This window comes from Piliocolobus tephrosceles, chromosome 4 (genome assembly GCF_002776525.5).
Source record: "Piliocolobus tephrosceles isolate RC106 chromosome 4, ASM277652v3, whole genome shotgun sequence".
NCBI lineage: Eukaryota > Metazoa > Chordata > Mammalia > Primates > Cercopithecidae > Piliocolobus > Piliocolobus tephrosceles.
This window is the reverse complement of record NC_045437.1, coordinates 162,076,450-162,098,497: the sequence shown is the minus strand read 5'-3', so window position 1 is coordinate 162,098,497 and position 22,048 is coordinate 162,076,450. Positions and strand designations below refer to the sequence as shown.

General features: G+C 38.8%; 1 protein-coding gene across 1 annotated transcript in view; it reads left to right on the top strand.

Annotated features, from left to right (window-relative positions):
* The window catches only part of CCDC192 (coiled-coil domain containing 192), a 243,168-nt gene that overhangs the window by 95,785 nt on the left and 125,335 nt on the right, over positions 1-22,048 (top strand). The window lies entirely within an intron of this gene.

The window sequence follows — 22,048 nt, the reverse complement described above, 5'->3', positions numbered from 1 at the left end:
AATTACTCAGATTCTGTTTCCTGCATGCCTAGGGTGGGGCCTGGGAATTTGCACTTTTGGGTGATTCTAGATACAGACAATGCTGATGCTGCCAGTCTTCAGGACACACATTAAGTAACGTTGTTTTTTATACATACATATATATATATTACATTATTTAATATATATTATAATATACATTATGTTTATGTATAAATATATATATTCACTCTGCCCCAGCCTTGTGATTTTAGGCAAGTGACTATATAAACCAATCAGAGTGCATAGTTGCTCATTTTCTCCTGCAAGTACTCGCCTAAGACAGACTCCATGAATTTCTACGGCAAATTTCATTTACACACTAGCCTATGTTTGCTCAGAGAACAACATGTGAGCATCTCCTGCCACCATGCCCTGTGTGTCTGTGACCATAAATCTGTCACCCTGCCACTATTCCTTCCCAAGGATCTAAACAACAAATGCCTTAGACATCTCCTCAAAGACTTGATTGCCATCCTTTTGGACATCTTTTTCATCCACATCTAGGCTGCTATGGAATGATTTCTTGATTAAAGACGCTGACCAATCACGTTAATGACCAATCTTAACTACACCAGGCTCCTCAGACAGACCTGAGACCTATGAGGTTGCCCTCCAAAAGACTGCAAGATAATACATTCTGGTGACAATTCCTTTGGGGTTTGGAATGAACTGACTTGGGTAAAATATTGGTAATTGTCCCGATTTTTGGGCTGGAGAAGAGAAAAGCTAATCTGCTGTGGCAGTTAGCAGAGCTTTTAACTCTAAATTCAGAGTCTTTTTTGGGCTTGTATGCTCAATTGTCCAGTATTGAAAATGACTAAGGCTTGCATTTGTAGCACTGTGACAAATTTAGACAGAAATATGTCTCATTATCCAGTATTTTGTTGCAGATGCCTTTCCCCTGGTCTCCCCCTGAGGGTGCCAAATAATGACTATTGTCAGAGGATGTTCCGTCATGACAATTTGATACCTACAGTCATTCACATGGAAGGGGCTTTTAGCTCAGGATTTTATATGGAGGGCAAATGTATTCACTAAGGTTCAGATATTAGCTTCCAGCATCTCTTTGTGAAAAACAGATGAAAAAATCATAGTTCCTGGTGCCTTAGGGAAATTCCTATGGTGTCTCCTTTCATTGCCTAGTTACTATGGTTGCTGTTCCTGTACCATGCTGTTACTGCTTGAGGCTTGTCTGAACTAGGATTGCTTCCCTGTATTAGGGTATTGATACCAATGACTGAGATTTCTCATGTGCAATTGTCCAACATTCAGGTTTCAATACAGCAGTGTATTCATCAAGGTTTTGCTTCAATATGTCAAGAAAAACTTAAATGAAAACAGTATTAACAATAGTATTTATTGAAAGTGGATTATGTATTTTCTATGTGGAAGATATTTCACGTGTCTATTTTAAATCTCAACACAAGCCAACAAGGTAGTCATTAACTTTCGGAAAGAAAATGGAATCTTAAAAAGATTAGATCACCCGTCACACTCTGAAACCCATGATTTTGCTATTACAACTTGCTGTCTCTCCAAATTATATTCTCTATGTGCCATTTGAGGTATCAAATGGTGTTTATCAAGGCTCTATCTCCAACCTCCTTTTCTCTTTCTGTTCACTCTTGGTGATTCAGCAGTTCATAATGCTTCAACTCTCACTCCCATGCAAACAAACTGCCTTCTCCCACAACAAGTTCCTTCTATCTTAAGCCTCCCCTGATTAGAGATCTGTAGTGTTTTACTAAGCATTTCTCAGAACATTGTCCCTGAAAAAAACATTCCATAGGATACTAAGAGGTATTCTGAAATAAATAAATAAATAAATAAACAACAAAAGTTAGGAAAGAGTGTTGGAAGCAAAGTTAAATGGGTTTATTTCCTGCAAGAGTTATCCATGTACAAACAATCTCCAAGAACAGGCTGTTGTCGGTCATTTTTCCAGAAGAGTTTGATTATGAATGGTGATTTGTAACACCCAGGTTTAGAGATGGCTGGTATATGGCATCAGATTGAAGTATTCTAGTTCTTAAATATGACCTGAATATCTTGCTGACACCTCAGGCTAAGCATATACAAAGCCAAGTTTATCATCTTCTGTTATTATCTCTTAAATACGTTTCTCTATTCGTATCCCCCAGCCATGGTGGATAATATCACACTACTGTCATTTTTCTCTAGATTCAAACTACAAAGCAGTTTTAAAATCCTACCTCTCTCTGCCTCTGTCCTACTTTGGTTAGTTGTCAGGCCCTGAGTATGTTTGTACAAGTTATCTCACTTTCATGTCTTCTATTCCATTATACTGCCACTTCTCTAGTTCTTTCTGATCATCTTATATTTTAATTATTGTAACTGTCCCCAAATTGTTAACATTTGTGAGTGAATTCAGAGCCTTCCACAACCTCACTCCCCATTGCAAAGTAGTCCACTTGCTCTGACACCATCAAGCTCTATTGGCAGAGAAGAGAGAGGATAAAAATCTGTGTGTAGAGATTTGGAATGGGTGCAGAAAACCAAACAGAGCAAAAGTATATCACTCACAGGGTGAATGTGATCTGCTGGAGTGGCAGAGAAGAGAAAGGGGATTAAGAAACCAGGGTGGTAGGAATGGAACACTGAAGATGGGGTGAGGGTTCTTCTGGAATAAGAGATGAGAGCTCTGAGGATGCTGAAGATTAGGAAATAACTTGAAGTATTAATAAGAGTTGCCTGGAAAAATATATACTCGAACCCCTTTAAGTGAGGGTCCCATGGAAAATCTGGAATTTCTGTTTGAGGTGTGCCTCCTTAATGTAACACCTGTGGGACTTGACCTCTACGATAGTCTCCTGGTTTCTGTGCCTCCATCCTGAGTGAAGTTTCCAAAGCATAGTCCCTGCCCCTCATCTTCTCTTCTCCCTCACTCCCCTCTCTCTGCCTTACGCTGAGCCTACTAGTAGAATGGAACTGTTGTCTTTCTTTACACATCCAGTATTATTTGATGTTCTGTGATTTTTCTCACAGTATACTCTTAAACTGGAATATCCTTCTCTCTTCTCTTCATTCAAATAACTCTTTTTTGTCCTTGCAAGACTCAAGTTAGGTATCAACTTCTCCGTTAGTCCCCTTAGATTACTTTCTGTGGGTCCTCACAGCCTCCTTTAGATACATCTATTTGAGCTGTTAAAATAAACATTTTAGGCAAATTAAATTTAACAGAGTTCATTTGAGCAAAGAATGATGCCTGAATTGGGTAGAAATCAGAACCAGAACAGGTTGAGAGAGCTCCATCCAGCAGCATGAGTAGCAAGCTTTTATAGGCGAAACACAGAAGCAAAGCAAAGACATTATCTGTTGGCTACCAAAGTTAGGTATTTGCCTTATTTGGGTGTGGTTGGATCAGTTGGGTGCCTGTGATTGGCTGAAGTTCAGCTGTTTGTGATTGGCTGAAACCCAACTATCTGTTACAAAAAATATACTCCTAAGTTAGGTTTCAGTTTGTTAAGTAGGAACTCAAAATAGGGAGAGAACCTCAGGCCAGTGGCCTCCCGCTTGTTTAACAGAGCTCAATATACTATACATTGTTGACATTATCTGTTTATATATCCGATCCCCCGCTAGACTCCAGGGACATTGAAGGCAACACTAAGAATGTGTCTCTGAATGTACTACACTAAGTACAGAGCTGGGTGCATTGTAGCTACTCAATACATTTTGCTGAATTGCATTGAATTTTACTCTGATCATGTCATTTCCTTCGTTCCAAAGCCTTGAGTGAGACAATGCTTGTCCATTATCCCAGAATAAAGTCTAACCTCCTGACCATGGTGTTTATCATGCTGACAGTGGGGACCTGACCTCCTTTCCTGCCTCATCTCCATCTCCAACTGCGACCCCCAAGTGCACCCTGCATCCCTGCCCTAGCAGCTTTGCTTGTAGTTCCTTGCTACCCTGAATACCTGTTCCTGCCATTGATTTTGCCAGACTTTCCCCATTCTTTATCAAGCCTTTTTTTTGCCAGGAAGTTCTCCCTGACTATCAATTCAGAAGTAATCTCTCCTTCTTTGGTGCATTCACAGCACCTCTCTGAGCCTCTTTTCAGTCATTTTTCACACTATGCCCCACAAGAGAATGATCTGATGTGTACTTTTTTTATCACTCCTTCCCACGATTACTTATCCGCTTAACGACCTACATGGGATAAAACAAATATTTGAAGTGAATGTTTATATTTACTTAAAGATGTCTGTTCATGTTAAGGCAATTTGAGTTAGGAATAGGTATCTTAATAAAAAAATGATTTTAAAATTAATACCTTCACAAATTATGGAATCCATATGTTGCCTATGTTTAGTATTGGCAGGTAGAAGTATGCTCAGCCCCATCTCTTCACTTCTTCATTGATGACCTGAATATCTGCAGTACTCCAGATGTCTGCCTCCCCTCTTTACCTTCATTTCAATGGCCATCCCATGTCTCAGTTTCCAGCCACCCTCAAGACCTGACAAGGGCCAAAAGCTCTATAATATTCAATGGGCTTATTGCCAAATGGAAATCTGGGTAATTGGGTGGTGGGCACTCAAGTGTGATGTTATTCTCTATACTGTCCTGTATGTTTGATACATTTCATAATAAACTAAATAGTTAAAAACATCCAGATGAAGGAATCCTTCAAATGAATTGTACAGCATGCTTAAAAGTGTAGGACAGATGAGTGAATTTTGGAAACCAGAAGATCCTGAACCACAGTCCCAAGGATCCACTGAGGCCTGAAAGGTCAGGGTGAGGAACTCAGGGCATGGGAGGCACCCAGGACAGGGGTCTCCCAAAATGCTGGTTTAACTTCCTTTCCTCCTCTAAAGAAGCTATAAACTGCCATTTTACTTTCTAAATTAAGAATCTACAAGAGCAGACTGCTCCCTCCTAGAATTCCAGGCCCTCTTCTAATTGACTTGTTCCTACCATAACAGAGGACATGGCCTGTTTCCTTGGGTTTGGTTCTGTTTTGTTTTGCTGCCTAAGCATCCACTGACACACCTTTGGCAATAATACCCAGATATTCTTTACAATTGCATCTCTCCCTTTATGTGCAATCTTCCAGGGCCAGTCATTCAAAGAACTCCGTCAGCTACTAGCTGAGGAGTGGACATGTGCCAACTGAACTCTTTCTCCAGGGACTCAGCACATTAAATTCAGGTGAGGAAAGAGAGATAAAACAGTCGGAGCTGGTACATGCTACCAGGGATACCCAGGCATCATGGTGAAGTAGCTTATGCTGCTTGAACCAGAACTGTCCTAGATCCTCTCCATTTCTGAATCTGTTTCCTATTGATTTTAGGAGCTACCCACAAACCCTCCAGTAAATTCTCTTTTTCTTTAAGCTAGCCAGAATCAGAGTCAGTTGTTTATAACTGAGAACCTGTCATTCTTCTTTTATCCCAGTGGTTCTCAAAATGTGGCTCCTGGACCAGAAACATTAGCATCACCTAGGACTTCGAAATGCAGATTTTGAGGACTAATCCCATTCTGCTAAAATCAGAAACTCTGGGAAAAGGATGCAGAGTTTTTAAAGTCCTGTAGGTGACTGTGATAGTGGTAACATCTGAGATGCACTGCACTGTCCAGTGAAGCCCCTAGCACTTCCAGCATAGACCCCTACTTTCTGACCAGGACATCGTCTCCCTGACCAGCATCTCACAGATGAAGCTGGCCTCACGGGCCTCATGCTCCTTGTGCTGGGATACTTCTCCAGCCTGGTTCCTAGTGCAGTGCCGGGGATTGAGACATGGAGACATGCTGCAGCACACAATACGTGTCTGTTCAACTGATGAGTCAAATGAGAATGATCTTCCTGCCCTCCCTTTCCCAACCCCACACTTCTGTGTGCTCTAGAAGCATCACTTCATTCCTGAGGCTTGTCATGACTAATTCTACTGTACAGTGACAGCAGTTGATCACACCTTAGAATCACATAACAGTATACAACTTCCTAAATGCTCCCACCCACATTGTGTCATTCATATTTCACAATAATCCTATGTAGTAGGTATCCATCCCCCTCCTCGATCAGAAGAAGAAAGTGAGAGTCAAAGACTCAAAGAGCCCTGCTCACAGTAAACAGCTGGTATGTAGCACAGCAGACATGCATGTAGATGTTCTGACTGTAAGGCTCCTGTTCACTTTCAAGTCAGGATTTTTGCTGCATATATATGCCAATGCACTTTAGTGTTTAACTTTAGTGTTAAAAGATCATGTGGCAGACTCAGACCACATGGCAGAGTTAATCAGTGGTTATAATAGAATTCTACCTGTGCCAATGAGGAATGGGGAAATTCCTTTCCTGTGGGCCATTCTCTTAGTGCCATATGTACATTAGTCTAATTGGAAAATTCCTCAGTGATTATTTATGAACTGAACCAGGTGGTACTGAATGATTGCTCTGAGATCAATCTGGGGAATATTTTTGTTGCATGTGTTCATTATATTAAAATGAGCCCCTGTCTGTATCCCACCTTCTTTGGTTAGATTATCTGCACTGGATGATCATTTAGGCCTTCATTTTAACCCTTTATGTGCTTACCCCATGGCCCATCTTTCCCATGCCGAATCTGGAAAGGTTGAATATCACAGAAGAATAGCAGAAGCTTTCCAATTCCATTAGTGGGTGTTGCTGCCAAGCTTCTCTGTGCGCTCTCAGAAGAGGAGGGGATCTGAGCTGTCTTTACATCAGCAGGTTGCTCCTAACCTAGATAGAATCAGTACTCTCTGAACTATGATCCACTAACAGATCCTGCCCAGTTAGATGTGGTTAAGAAGCTAATCTCTAACACATTGAGGCAATATTCAAAGTGACACTTTGGAGCCCCACCAGGATATTATCTTTTCTTTTCCCCATAAAATAGCCAATGTGCAATAAATTGCTCTAGAAGCTACTAATTAGTCGTTGGGTTTACTAGTGAGGACACACGCAAGGGCCCTGGCTGGCACCCAGGAGGCTTATTTTCCCCTTTCTGATCAGATCTAAGTCCTGTTTCCTCATTTTCTATAGATGATGAATAAGTTTAAGCTTAACAACCACCTGTACCAATTCCTGCCCCCACCCCCTCCAGCCACCCACCCAGCTACCCTCGCATGTGTCTAGTCTTTGCTTAGCTATTTGATTAGACGCAAGCATTAGACTTTTTTTTTTTAATAAATACCTATTAGCTAACCATGCATTTCTTCAAACATGTATTTCAGTTTCTTACTTAATAAGTTTAGACTTCTCATGTCAATATTCTATCAAAGGAATATACAGATTTTAGAGGTTCTCATATTCAAATACAGATCATCATTACGATCCCTATTTACTTGTTGAAAAATCAGATGGGAACAATGTAAGACAGTCTCAGCTTTTCCCTGCTCTGATCCTGAGCCACATTTATCTATATAAACCTCCAGCCATCGAGGCTCATTCAGAACTCACCCTTTAATATTACTGTAAGAATCTAATAGAAATCATATTTTGATTGTTCTTAAAAATGTAAATTACTCTAAGAAGACTGAGAGGCATACCTCTCCATTACAGAGAACAGAAAAATGAGCTATTTATGCGAATCATGAAGGGTTTTAAAAGGCCTCTGGTCCTGCTGCCTAATCCATGCCAAAGAGGAAAACAGCACTGGGAAGTGAAACACTGGGCTAGACCTCAGCCCTGCTACCAGTTGTGGACCTGGCAAAGGTTACTCTATTTCTATTCCTCCTGTCAGTAGAAAGAAGGTGACATTACTTAGCCCCATAGGGTTTTTTGGAGGTTGTAAAGTGAAATAATTCACATGAAGTGGTTAGCAGAGTGCCCAGAACATAGTAAGTGTTCAATAAATCTATTAATAGGTTATTCTAAAATCGAGTTATCCCTTAAGGTAACTGTTCTCCAGTTTATGAGATTATAGTTCATAATTCTATAAAATAAGGCACCTCATGTTAGCTGCCTATTTATTTTATAGACAATACTAGGAAGTTAATTAATCAAAGACAAAAGTGCTTTCTGAAAAGAATCCTGCCACGTCCTGTCGGGTCAGTACTTTCTCAGCACATTCCTTTCCATGGTCAATGTCTTCTTAAACCTTTCCCAGAGCTATCTGCTTGTCATTTAATTGTCTGTTTCTTTCTTTATCCCCCGTTAGATCATAAGCTTCTTGGGGGTAGAGTCTGGGTCTAGTTCACTATGCCTTCTGAGTAGTAGATTGTCAATTAGTATTTGTTCAGTCAATCAGTTGTTCAATCAATCCTTCAGTCAATCAATGGATGAGTGGATGAATAAATATGAGTTGTCCTTCAATTCAAGAAATATCAAGAAAATCATTGCCAAAAGATTTCTGTTCTACCCCTAACCCGAGCTGGCCATTTCTACCAGAGAGCTCTGTGCTTCACTCTACTCCTAGGATGATCAGGAGTCAATATTTGAGCTCAATGCTTAACTTAAAAAAGCTTAGGTGAAAAGAAGCAGGACTATTTAAAATATAGTCCTTTTTTTCAGATATATAACTTAAAATCCTTCCTGAATTAAGTGAGATCAGCAGAGAGCCACATTCCTAGACTTCGCCAAGGTGCCCTAGAGCTGCTTTATTGAATGGCAGGCAGGAGTGGGTAGTCTGAATTTCATGACTTACTGTGGGAGGATTTTATAAGAAACTGCCCTGTGAAGCTTACTACTGTGTTTCCTGTCAGGTTATTATTGAGGACATTTATTATTCTATTAGTTAGTATGTCTTTCTGCACCAGTAATGTTGCTGCTTCCTCTGAGCACTGAACTTGGTTTTATTTCATGGATGCATTTTTGTTTTTATAAATGGTTATTTTGACCATCAGAAAGACTACAGCGAACTTTTGCCTTACCTCTAACAAGTGAGTATTTTACGCTCGGGCACGAATTGTGTGAACCTTCCCTCTTGCCCCATTTTACTTCTCTGCCCTTAAATTCTCTTTATCACATCTTTTGAGTTCTTATTTTAGTGGTTTCTCACTTAGTATATCTACCTTTTTATTCAAGATACATAAATCCTTTCTGAAATGTATAGTCTCAAAGGAAATCAATGAATCCTAAGGGAAGTAGTCAGATCCATATTGGCCCTGAGTGGTTCTTGCAAAGTCAGTTCCATGGACTGTGGATTCAGTTACATAAGTCTCATTTAAAACCCTTGGTGGTTGCCCATAGGTCTCCTGACACTCTCCCTCTACCCTCTACTGCTAATTGACACTCAGCGACGGTGCTCATTTGAGGACTTGGAATTCACTAAGAATTCCTCTAGGTTCAGGCCTCCATCTCTTCGCAGAGTGAGTCTTTCCTTCTGCTTCATCCACTACTTACTTTCAACACTTGGCACTTATCTCCCGTAAAGGACAAGCCTTTCTTGACTTCTCAGTGAGAAGCCAACCTCTCCTTGCACATATTCTATGGATCTCTTTTTTCTTTATTCTATTCCATCAGTTGAGTTCCCCAGGTACTGGGACTTGACTTTATTCACATATGGTTCTTGACACACAGGAGGTGCTCAGTAAATGCCTTTTTCAATGAATAAGAATGGAGTAAATGAGAGAATGTATAAATGCCATATACCTGGATTTAATGTTGATTTTCAAAAATGAGCAAAGCAACAACAGTTAAGTGTGTCTCTCTGTAGCAAATCATCCAAAAAAGATATTAAGAGATTTATGTATAATTTTATCTTATTTTCAAAAAGGAAGAAACAAAATCAAATAAAAATTTGCATCTCAATTGGATATAGCCTATTACTTTATGAATGTTAAACTTTTGCTGTTCTATTGATACAATTTTAAACTGTTGTTAAATATTAACTATAATGTTTAATTTAACCGAATTTATTTGTACTCTATTTAATTTCAAAAAGGATCTGAGATTGTTTATAAGAAGCAGGTATGTGAAATAGCTGAATTTTTAAAAAGCACTTAAAGAGCCATAACTGAGAATACATATTTAAATAAACAGAAATATCAGGGAAAACAAATAGGATAGACATGTGTGAGTTCTAACTTCCCATGCAATATAATGGGAACATAAATATGTTCCCATTGAAACGTAAATATGGCTTTTATCTTTCTAACAGCCAAAGGCAGATCAAGGAAAATGATCAAATAAATAATTAGTGTGTTGGGGGGATTCTACAGGATGCTACCATTTATTTCTATTGAGTTAACCCTAGAACGAGATTCTGTGTTAAATTTCATATAGGGAATATTGAAAGACATAGTGGGGGAAAAACTCATGAGCAATATCAGACCAGCAAATGTAATAATTGGTTTTATTTGGCTATTTCTGTAATTTCCATCAAAAGAAGCGAAGGACATAACATGTTGCATATAGTTTTAATCCCCAGCTATTTATGATAATCCAGCTGGCAAAGTCAACTGCAGTCGAAGGCCAAGTAAGTAATGTAGAAGAGGGAAGATGGCCAGAACCAGCCATGTGGGTCTGGAGGGTGTCTGACTCACATAAAAAGGAGAATAAGGCCCAAGATCACTGATTTTTCAGACAATGAAAATCCAGATTTTTGGTGTGAAATCTTCTCATTTGTAAACGTTGTTAACTGATTTGAATAAAATAGATTGCTCTGTGTGGCAAACAAAATATATTTATTCGTAGCCTAAATATGAGCCTTACACTGGATTTTACATTCAGGCTGCTATTTTCTTACATCTGTTCTACAATTTGAAAGACGTTCTTCAAAAAAGGACAGGAATAAGTGGCGATTGATTGTAAGTGAGGGAGAATTAGGTTTTGTAGTGGTTGTTTCAGTCACTTTAAGTTTGCTAGTTACATAATGCTAGCTTTTGTAACAAATAGATCCCAGAATTTCTGTGCTTACCACAATAGAAGTTTATTTCTTTCTCATTCACATAACAGTCCATTGTGGGACGTGCTGGTGGGCAGACTCTGCCCATTCATTGTTATTTAGTGTCATTCTGTGATAAAAACTGTTGGAGCCTCTGCTGTGCTCAACATGTAAGATCCAAGGTCATTTTGGGGTCATCTCTATCCCAATTGACCAAAAGAGAAGAGATTGTTGAGATGCGGGCTTGGAAAATTTCTAATTGGTCATACCTGGAAGTGGTGCATTGGTTAGAACTCAGTCATGAGACTACATTAATTACAAGGAATGCTGAAAAGGGTAGTCTATCTGTATACCCAGGAAGGAGAGGGGAGCAAGATTTTTGTTAAGCAGCCATCACATTCCGCCATGTTAGTCTTTTAAGTGATTTATTTTATCTTGGATCTCTCCTCACAATTTGATTCCAAGGTGAAGAACATTAGAAATCGGCTTATTATTACTATTATTATTATTAGGCCAAGTTAAACTGGAGATTAAAATTTATGCAATAAATCCAAGACAATACAAAGATATGAAAGAGAACGTACAGTCTTGCTCTATGATATTCAAGGGAAAAAAGTCACTTTTTTGTTGTTGTTTAATAAAATCAAATCTGACTCAGGCTCCATGTGTCATTGTTAGCAGAAAGTTCAGTTTCGGTCATTTGGGAGGAAGGGTGGTCCTCTCTCCTTCCTGGGATTTGCAGAAGGACCACAGTAACTTTACTTGCCAAAAGTTGGGGCCACTAACTTCTAGTCAGTTGTGACTTTCCTTCCCTCTGCTCCATGCCCATGCCTATGGGCCCATTCAAAGCCTTGGGGCTCTTTTCGTTCACTGCTAAGCTTTAACAGAGGGTTTATAGCAGCTCCTTGTCTATATACAACACTCAGCATCAGGCCTCTCTATATATAACTGCCTATTTCAGGTCTTATTACCCAAAGGACCTGTATACAAGTGGAGTATGCTCTCTGCTGTCTTAAGAACCCCCAATATTTAATCTGCTCTAAATTCTGAAGCAACTTCTTCCCCTCAGGTTTTTCTACTTCCTTTTCCTTTTCAAAGCACCAATCTCCATTCCCTCCCTTGTTGGGGCATTTTCAGGTTGTTTTATTAATGAGACCAAGTTTCCCAACCAAAGGCTTTCCAGATGCTCAAACTCTACCACAAAAGTTAATTTCCTCTCCTTGCATGGGAGTTGGGGGTAGTGCCGGTAATATAGTAGCAGCAATTCTTCTTTATGAAGAAGTTAATGTTTTTAGTCTGAACTTATTTGAAAATTAAGGGATTTTTTTAAGAGGGTTGTGTACTTAGTAATGTTTAGATAGGAAGGCTTAAACAGAAATGCTTAGACAGAAATACGTGCTTAGATAGTTGAGTCAAATTGTGATATATTTTAATTCATTTTGTTCGCAAATGTGAAGAAATATTAAAATTATTAGGTAAAATAAAATCAAAGCTGTAAGCATTAGTTATTAGCACTGAAATGGACTTTGCCTATTCTTTCACCTGTTAGATATCATTTACTCCCCAGTGATAAGTTTATTATCATCAGATTTACCAGGTGGTAACATGCGTAAGAGGAAATATGAGTACTTACACCAATAATCATGATACGTGATAGAGTCATGGGCAAGGTCTGAAAAGGAAAGGGAGAATCGATAAATGCCTGTCTCTCCTCTCCCCAGCCTCTCCTCACACTATCTACCCCCTCCATACACACTGCTCCCTGCCCCAGTAAATTGGATAAGTTGACTAAATATTTAAGAAATTCTTGAGTATAGACTGCATGTGTAGAACATTTTCTCCTCTGAACATTCAAGACAGACTGCTTGGGTTTAGAGCCCAGCTCTACCAGTTACTAGCTGCGTGTCTGTGAGTAGATTGCTTGATCCCTCTGAGGCTTTATTTCCACTACTGCAAAATGGGGATACTAAATGTATCTAGCTCATGGATTTGTCATGAGAATTAAATGTGTTAATTTTTATAAAGTCCTTAGACTGATACCTACAACACAGTCAATCTTATGTAAGTGCTTGCTAAACAATAAAACAAAAAAATAAATAAAACAACAAAACATTTCCACATTTTGCTCAGTGGTAAGTTTTAACCACATTCTTTGTGAGAGAATGCTCTGAATATTCAGCATCATGATTATCTGTAAAATGGAATAATGGTAGAACCTACCTCAACAGAATTATTGTGAGAATTAAATGAGATGACACTGATGAAGAGCTGAAAGTGGTCCTGGGATATAGCTAGCCCTCATTAATGTGGATGATGATTATCAGTGCACTGGTGCTGCTGCTATTGTTGCCTTGTCCTGACCCTCATTTGCTATATATGCTTTAACATTTATCCAACTGTTTAAAAGCGTATTTTTTTTGGTACCAAATTCCATTTTATTGATTTTAACTCTTAATTATTTCACTGTCTTCAAAAAAATACATGTCCCTGTTGAGCCCAAGGAATTACTCACTCATTCTTTCTGGGCACGAGGAGAGCATGTAGGAGACTGTTCTGTTTCTGCCAAAGGAGGAATTAGCATGGGGCGTTTCTACTCACCTTCACTTGAGTGAGAACACAGTGGTTGCTTTAGGCAGAGGCCAATGCCATGGGGAATGGAAAATTACTGCCTATGACTTTTGCAACTGAAAAAGACAATCTTTGATGTTTCAAGGCAATTCTGACCACACTCTTTTTCCTCCAGCTTTGCTGCCCTAACCTTTACTTTCTCAGCTTCCTGGAGAATGTCCTCCTACCTGTTTCTCTCTAACTCTTGCTTGAACCCATAACCAAATGCCCCAACTGGGAATTTTTATGACGCATATTTCCTGTGCTCAGTGTTAAATCAAATGCAGCTGATTTTACCGGTTTCTTTGACATCCATTTTTGGATGCATGTTCCTGGAGACATTTGTGTCCCTTTAGAGTGGGAGCCCATGCAGAGCAGAGAAAGGCCTGATGGCACACACTTTTCCATGAGACCCTTTTGATGTTACCCTTCACCTTCCTGATTGCGGGGGCCAAGGATGGGACTTAAACTGTCCCTATTTTATTATTTTGTTCTTTTTCTGCTTTAGCCTTTCCATTCTCAAATTCTCTTGTCAGGAATTCCTCTAGAAGCACACTCAAGCAAATTGAATGAAAAAACTCAGAATTTTTGAAAATTTAAACAAGTAAATTTTTGCATAGTTTCCTAAAAATCATTGAGGATATCAATCCCCTCTCTCACAAAATAAAAAAAGGAAGTTGTTTCTAATTTTAAATTTTATTTAAGTAACTGCTTATGTGCAGATGTTTATCATTTGTAGTGTTTCAAATACAAATAATTCAATGTTTTGCCCAATGTCTTCCCATTCTTTTATGTGCCATTTACTGAGGGCTGACATAAATCCCGTTGGGAGACTACAGAGAGTAAAAAGGGACCTGGAAGAGTTTGCTTGAGACTTTATGACTGAAAAGTTTTGTCATAGTCTCAGAATCTGTAACAATAATTAGTGACCATATTTTAAAAAATGATTCAGACAGACTTGTTCAAGCAGGTGTGATTTCTGCAAGAAGGATAGCCAGGTCAGAGTCCACAAATGGTTTAAATATGAATCATCTTAAAAACAAAGAAAAACTAAAATAGTAACTCTACACCTCTTCAACTTTTTCCATTAAAAACTCATGACAATATTGTGTTTTAGGAACTGAAAAGGGCCTGAGTTTCTCATAGAAAGGATACCAGTAAATCACAAAATCCAAGAAGAGACAAAGGAATGCAAAATCAAAATAAATAGTTATCAATTATTCATTCTTCAACTATTTTACTGATCCTAACAAGCCAGTTTCTCATCCATCAGGCTTAGTGGGTGCAGGGAGCTTTGGTTGTGAATTGCTATTGTGTCCCTCACAGAAGAACTGGTTTAAGAGGAAGAATTGAGACGAAAAGCAAGAGGAGGTTTGGAGGATCAAACAGGGAGGCTGCTTCAGGAGTAGGGGAGAATGCAGAGGGCAGTAGGGCGAGAGTGGAAGCAGGAACAATGTGAATAGTGAGACTGGAAGTTCAGCACAGGGAATAGGTAGAAATCAGAATAGGAGGCGTTATTCTTCTTTGTGGAATTGCTAATGAGAATACAACTAAATGTTTGCATTAAGCATTAAAAACAAGTTATGTCCAGTTTGAGCCCATAGGAATGTTTCTTCCTCAATGCTCTTCCAGGCACAAAACACACATTCCCCGGAGCGTGGAGCTCAGGAGGTAACCAAAGTAACCAAAAAGCTCTGCCATGGTAACCCTTACAAGGCTACCATTTTGAGTTAAAGTCATGGTTGTGGATAAAAGCTTCACTGAATGGAAACGGAGGATTGAGATTGTAGCCTAAACAGTAGCATGTTTAATGCCCATAAATGTCTAGTTTTTAGTTAATTGGAATAGTTAAAAGCTTAGTTGGGAAAAGACTCAGTAACATTTTGGGAGATCGTTCCATGACTTCTCCAAAACTGTGTTGCCCGAGGAATTTACTTTGCCTTTCAGCCCTGGATCTAAGAATAAGAATTTAGACTTTAGAATGACTTCCCAGCAAAGCAATCCTTGCTGGTCAGTTTCAAGTCTGACATGTTTGGAAATTTGTGCCAATGAAATTCTAGCTGCGCAGCTCCCACTGTTCTCCCATTCATGTCCTATGTACCTGTGTTGTCTTAAACATTGTTGACGGTAAACAGTTGTTTTCAACATCTTCAGTACAGCAAATTTTTAAAAATTATTTTCATTAGTTTTCACGGATGCGTTTTTGTTTATTTTTATTGTCAAGACAGTGTGTGTTGGGAAAATTTCTAGCCTTAAAATATAATTCTTTGCACCTCTCATAATAAATATTATGACAGAAGGATCTCTCTCTTTTAGCAATGACCATGTGTAGCTTTAAAAATGCTCAGTAGTAAGACTCTAGGCTGGTGTTTCTCTATCTGAAACTGTAGGTTCAGGAGCATATTTTCAGATCTATGCAGTGTATTTATAGGCTGTGTAACCTGGGAGCTATTGTACACATCAACTTTACCATATTTTAGAAAGAGTTGATGGATATTTGTGTGCCATTTTCTGTTGACTTCTACATATCAGAGCAAACTAAATCTGAGGAAGATGGTGAAATGTCAGAACAGCAAGTAAAATCCTGCTTCTCTCTTGCTGGATTTCATTTAGAAGCAAGTGATCAAAGAGACTCAAAACCTGGAATCTTGAGGCTGGGTCTGTCCAGTGGCACATTTGGGGATGATAGCGGGTGGGGAAAATCAGGTTTTACATGGTTCCTATAAATTCACAGAGTTGCTGCATGGACTCTACCTTCAGCTTCACAGAAACAATCTTCTCTTAAGCCTTCCAGATTGCCCACAAGAGTCTAAGAAGTTTCTTTAAAGAGAGATGTACCAGCTGGGCGCGGTGGCTCCTGCCTGTAATCCCAGCACTTTGGGAGGCCAAGACGAGTGGGTCACGAGGTCAGGAGATCGAGACCATTCTGGCTAACACGGTGAAACCCCGTCTCTACTAAAAATACAAAAAATTAGCCGGGCGTGGTGGCAGGCGTCTGTAGTCCTAGCTACTTGGGAGGCTGAGGCAGGAGAATGGCGTGAACCTGGGAGGCAGAGCTTGCAGTGATCCGAGGTCACACCACTGCACTCCAGCCTGGATGACAGAGCGAGACTCCGTCTCAAAAAAATAAAAATAAAAATAAAAAACGAGAGATATACAAGAAAGAGAATTTGTCAAATTCAATGATTGACTATATTTGGGACCAGGTGTTATTAAATACACAGTATGTATATAGAAAGTACAAAAATCACAGATCCATATTTTGTCTCTAAAAGTTTTCATCCATCATTGGTTAGATAAAGCTCTTAGACAATGTACTTTAAAGAAGGTGAGCTACATTAATATGTGTTAGAGAAAGGTGATGAGGTGGAGAGGGGATTATGATGGATTTGGCAAAAAAATCATGATTCAGAGTTAGTGTTCTGGAGAGAGTGACTTAGAAATCAACATACTGTTGTGTGGATAAATATCTTATAATTAGCGTTAAACATTACAAAGGGTTCAAATTGCATCAGTAAAGCTTTTTAGAGGGAATTTGCTCCATTGAGCCAAGAAAAGGGGGGATTTTCTGCAAAGGAGGCAGACAGAGATTTGGTAGGACCCTAAAGCTAATAAGCAAATTTGGGATAAGCTTGTACTTAAAGTTTAGCTTTAGTGGGGCTTCTAAGGTAGAGTCCTGTGATATCAGTCACGTTCTTGTTTTACAGAAATACCAATTTAAGCAGAATAGGTATTAAGTGAAGGCCATGGCTAACTGTCACTCTCCAGGAGAGCCAGAGGACCAGACTTGGAAATGGAAGCTGAAACAATGGTCAAATCACACCACAGAACTTCCCCAGGTAGCCTCCCACTGCTGTATAGTTCTAGCTGGTACCTCTGGCTCTGGGCACTGGAAGCCTCCACTAGAACTTTTGCTTCTAAACAGGGTGTATCTGCTGTGAACAGAGAGCACATAGCAGCTATTCTTATCTGAATTCTGGCATAAATGTTTCAAGCCTGCATTGAGGATGCAAGGGAGTCTTCTGCTTTGAGAAAGTGAGGTCTCAAGGTGGGGAAATAACCAAGCTTAGGATATGTGTTCAAAGATGGTTGGCAGGCAAAAAGAATGGTATATTTCTATCACACCCAGTAAGTTTGTGGTTGTCAGATAAAATAAAATCAAGGCAAGTTCAACTGTAGGCTGGAAAAATATTAGAGTTCTTAATGATTGACTTATTCCATGCTATTTGTTTCTTTAAACCTTGTCCTTCAGTATATCTGGATTTAAATTTGTCAAACAAAGGTGATAATGTGATATTATTAGTTATTCACACTGTTAACATTTTGTTTATGAATCATGATTGATTGGATGCTGTGACGGGCTTTCTTTTCCACCTTTTACCGGGTGCAATGTCACACCCGTTGGCAGTTGGTGGATCGCAGATACAGTGCCTTGGAGGAAATAGTGACACCCTAATAAAGTGGTTCAAATTTAGTGAGTGTTAGATTCACCTGAAAGGCCTATTTAAAATACAGGTAGAAGAGTTAAAATATGACCCAGTAATTCTGTTCCTAGGTATATACTGCAGAGAATGGAAATATGTCCACACAAAACTTGTACAAAAATGTTTGTGGCACATTATTTACAATAGCCAAAAACTAGTAACAACTCAAATGTCCAGCAATGGATGAATGAATAAACAAAATGTAATATATTCAACTAATGAAATATTATTTATCTATAAAAAAAGAATTCTGGTTCATACTACAACATGGACAAACATTGATAATACTGTGTTAAGTGAAAGAAGCCAAAAACAAAACTCCACATACTGTATGATTCAACTGATTGAAAATGTCCAGAATAGGTACTGGTTGCCATTGACCTGAGGGGGTGAGATGGATAAGGAGTGAGGGAGTGACTGCTAATGGATATGAATTTATTTTGGGGTTTATGAAATGTTCTGGAATTAGATAGTAGTGATAGTTGCACAACTTTGTGAATATACTAATATTGCTGAATTGTATACTTTAAAAGGATGAATATTATATCTCAATAAAAAAATGAAAACAGATTATTGAATTATTTCTCAAAGAATCTAAATGCATATCTAGGATGAAGGCTGGAAACATGTATTTTTATTTGGATGCAACTGATCTCTGAACCACACTTTTAGAAACATTGCATCTAGTCCTTACATGTATAAACCTCCTAAGCTATGACATTGTGGAAGTATTCATACAAATCCACTATTCTTCAAAGTTCATGAACTTGCTTTAGAAAATATCCATAAAAATAGTACAAATTACTATCAGAAGAGTCTTCAGAATCAAGTATATGAAAAAAAACCCAGTATGGTGTTTTCCCAAATCACTGCTCTAAAATCAATGGGCCTAGTGATTTTTAATCAACTTGATATTTACAATTTTTTTGCTTATAACCTGCTTGCCCTCTTGAATAAATTGCTACCTCTTAATGTCACTTGATAAGAGTCTAAAACACTCGAATTTGAATATATAAATCCATTAATTTAGCAAAATTTTAACATCAGACAGTCTTATGCATTGGGTTAACATACTAAAGACTGAGCCTCTAGGACTTTGCCATCTAATGCAGAGGTTCTCAACCGTGGCTACCATTGAAGTCAAGTGGGAAACATTTTTTTTAATGAATCCTGGGTTCTACTCTAAGACATCCAAAATTCTATTGATTTGGAGTGCAAACAAGACATTGGGACTTTTAACATTTCCTCAGGTCATTCTAATATGCAACTAAAGTGTGTAATCACTGCTATCAGGAAGAGATTACATAGAGACCCCATATATAGATCTTATAGCACATTATGACAAGTGGAATAAAGGTGACTGTCAAAAATTACTATGAGAATTCAGAGGAACCATCCTTAACCCCAGGTGGAGAAGCTCAGAGAAGCCTTCATGTATGTCAGTGATACCTGAACTGAGTATTAAATTAAGGAGAGCAACTGTCCAGGGGAAGATGGGGCTGAGAGTGGGAGTGATCTAGGCAGAGGAAGTAGCCTGTACAAAGGCAAGGAGAGTTGAAAGAGCCTGGATGTTAGCTAGGGGAAAGGACTGGCAAGGAAAATCCCAAAAGGCTTGTGATATATTTTATAGCTGGCTACAGCCATTGGAAGTTTCCTTGGAAACCAACTTGAGTTGGCAATGCTGGGACTTTCAGGTCATGACATCTTCTTGCTTTGTTTCATTTGAGGAAAGGCAACAATTCGTTAATGCCCCACATAACGGACTCATAGAAAAAGAAAGCCTAGTAGTGCTGGACTTTTCCTCTGAGATTATTAACTGTTCAAAGGGATCCTAGAGTTCGCCATTTGTAAGCTGTTTCATATGTGTCCACCTATATCCATTTCAATGTCACTTTTCCAGAAGTTACTGAAGCCCATGGTTCCAGATAAAGACCCTCTATTGTCCCTAAATTAAGCCACCATTGAAAACAGGGAGGGTACACACTAAGGCAAGCACCAGGAAGCGAGCTAACAATGACTTTCCCTCAAGAGATGCCTGTTTCTTTCTTATCCCCAAAAGAACTTCGGGGGTTGGGTTGTCACCACATAATGATGTCAACAGACTCTGCCCTAGGTTCCTGACCCTGTATTCTAACTTTCTCCCTAGTCAGAATGCCAAATACAGGCGGTTCTCAGGTAGAGTAAATAACCATGTTATTTCCACAGGAATATTTGAGATTGTAGGGAGGTTGCCCTTATCTGGCAGGTAGAGTCAGTGATACGATAATATATGTTCTCTTTTTTGAGTCTGGGTGGTCACTTCCATCATGTGACTTTAAAGACCTAAAATGAAAGAAGCTTACAACTTAGCAAACATTTAATGCCACAGTGAAGGTTAGCATGGGAGCCAAGCCCTCTGATGGTTGTTTCTTTTCAGATGTCTTTACTTCTAAAATGAATTTATTGTATAGATTGCATCATAGATTCTGAAATCCTTTCATGAAGAAGTTTGCTCTTTCCTTAGACCACCACCACAATCCCTATCAAACAATTTACAGGGAGATTCAACAGCAGGTCGAAGGTTAGGGAATCATCTTTGTCATACTTTAGGCAGAAGGAGGTTTCGACTCCTGCTCCTCTGCACAAATGAATAGTCCATGGTCTATAAGGTGCTTGCACTTGCACAGGCAGCGTTAGTTTCCATTCTCAATGATATCTTTATCCTTGTTTGTTTTCACAAAGTATTTTAAAGCATGCATGCACGCAGACTCTGTCACACACGTACATCTCTAATATTGAAACTTAACCTTAGTATTTTATCTTCATACTCTTACTGATTGATTTATTTTAAAATGTTCTGATTTTGAGCAGACAAGGCTGTGAATTTTGTGTGTGAGACTGAATGAAGATAATTTCCCTTAGAACTTTTTCTGTACATCTGTGATATTTCATTCTTATTACATTTCTAAATAGGTTATTCTTTAAAATAATTTTACTCAGCCTTTGCTCTGCAACCACAAAATATAGCCAATGAATATTTGGCCAGAAGGTCAATAATATAAAGGCATATACATTTTAATATGTCGGCCGGATATGGTGGCTGACTCCTGTAATCCCAGCAGTTTCGGAGGCCCAGGAGGGTGGATCACCTGGGGTCAGGAGTTCCAGATCAGCCTAACCAACATGGAGAAACCTAGCCTGTACTAAAACTACAAAATTACCAGGCATGGTGGCACATGCCCGTAATCCCAGCTACCTGGGAAGGCTGAGGCAGGAGAATTGTTTGAACCCATGATGCGGAGGTTAAGGTGAGCTGAAATCACACCACTGCACTCCCGCCTGGGCGACAGAGTAAGACTCCATCTCAAAAAATATATTTAATAAAAAATAAATAAATAAATTTTAAAATGTCTTCCTTCTTCCTACTTTCTCACTCTCTATGTTAACAATACATACTTCTATACACTACAACATAGAAAAACACATATATGCATGTTATTTCTTTTAAGTTGATGTTTTATTTTTACAAAAATGTGATCTTCTATATGTATTACTTTTCAAATATATGTATCATCTGTTTCCTTTATTAGTTAGTCATAGACATTTATCACATGACTTTAAATGATATAATCTTAAACTAGTGAAATGTCTACCAAGGATTAATTTAATCTAAATATATTTTAATATAAAAACTTCTCATTAAGTTTGAGATCTTACTTTACATCTTCCCATGCTCTCTGGTCTCCATCTGGCTAGTCCTTTTCAAACACCCTTTTTTCCCTCCCATCCCTATAGTATCCAAATATTACATGTACACACACATATACACACACACTGGAAGCTCAGGCAAGCAGAGTTCATAGTATTGAGTGATGACTAAGGACTAGTGATGTGCTGGTACATGTTTAGCAACTAGCTCTGGTAGAAGGGTGGCTGATTTATAGTATTTGCCTATTTCTGTGGTTTAAATGCATCCTTTCGACATGGTCCTTTTTGAACTACCGATGTTAGGTCGACCAGTTCACAATTTCCTGAAATTTTAACAACTGGCTTTCACAAATCTAAAAGAACTGGCTTCAGGTTGCCACTGACAGAAGTTATATTGTCAACAATAGAAGGTGCTATGATTTATATAAAGTATCC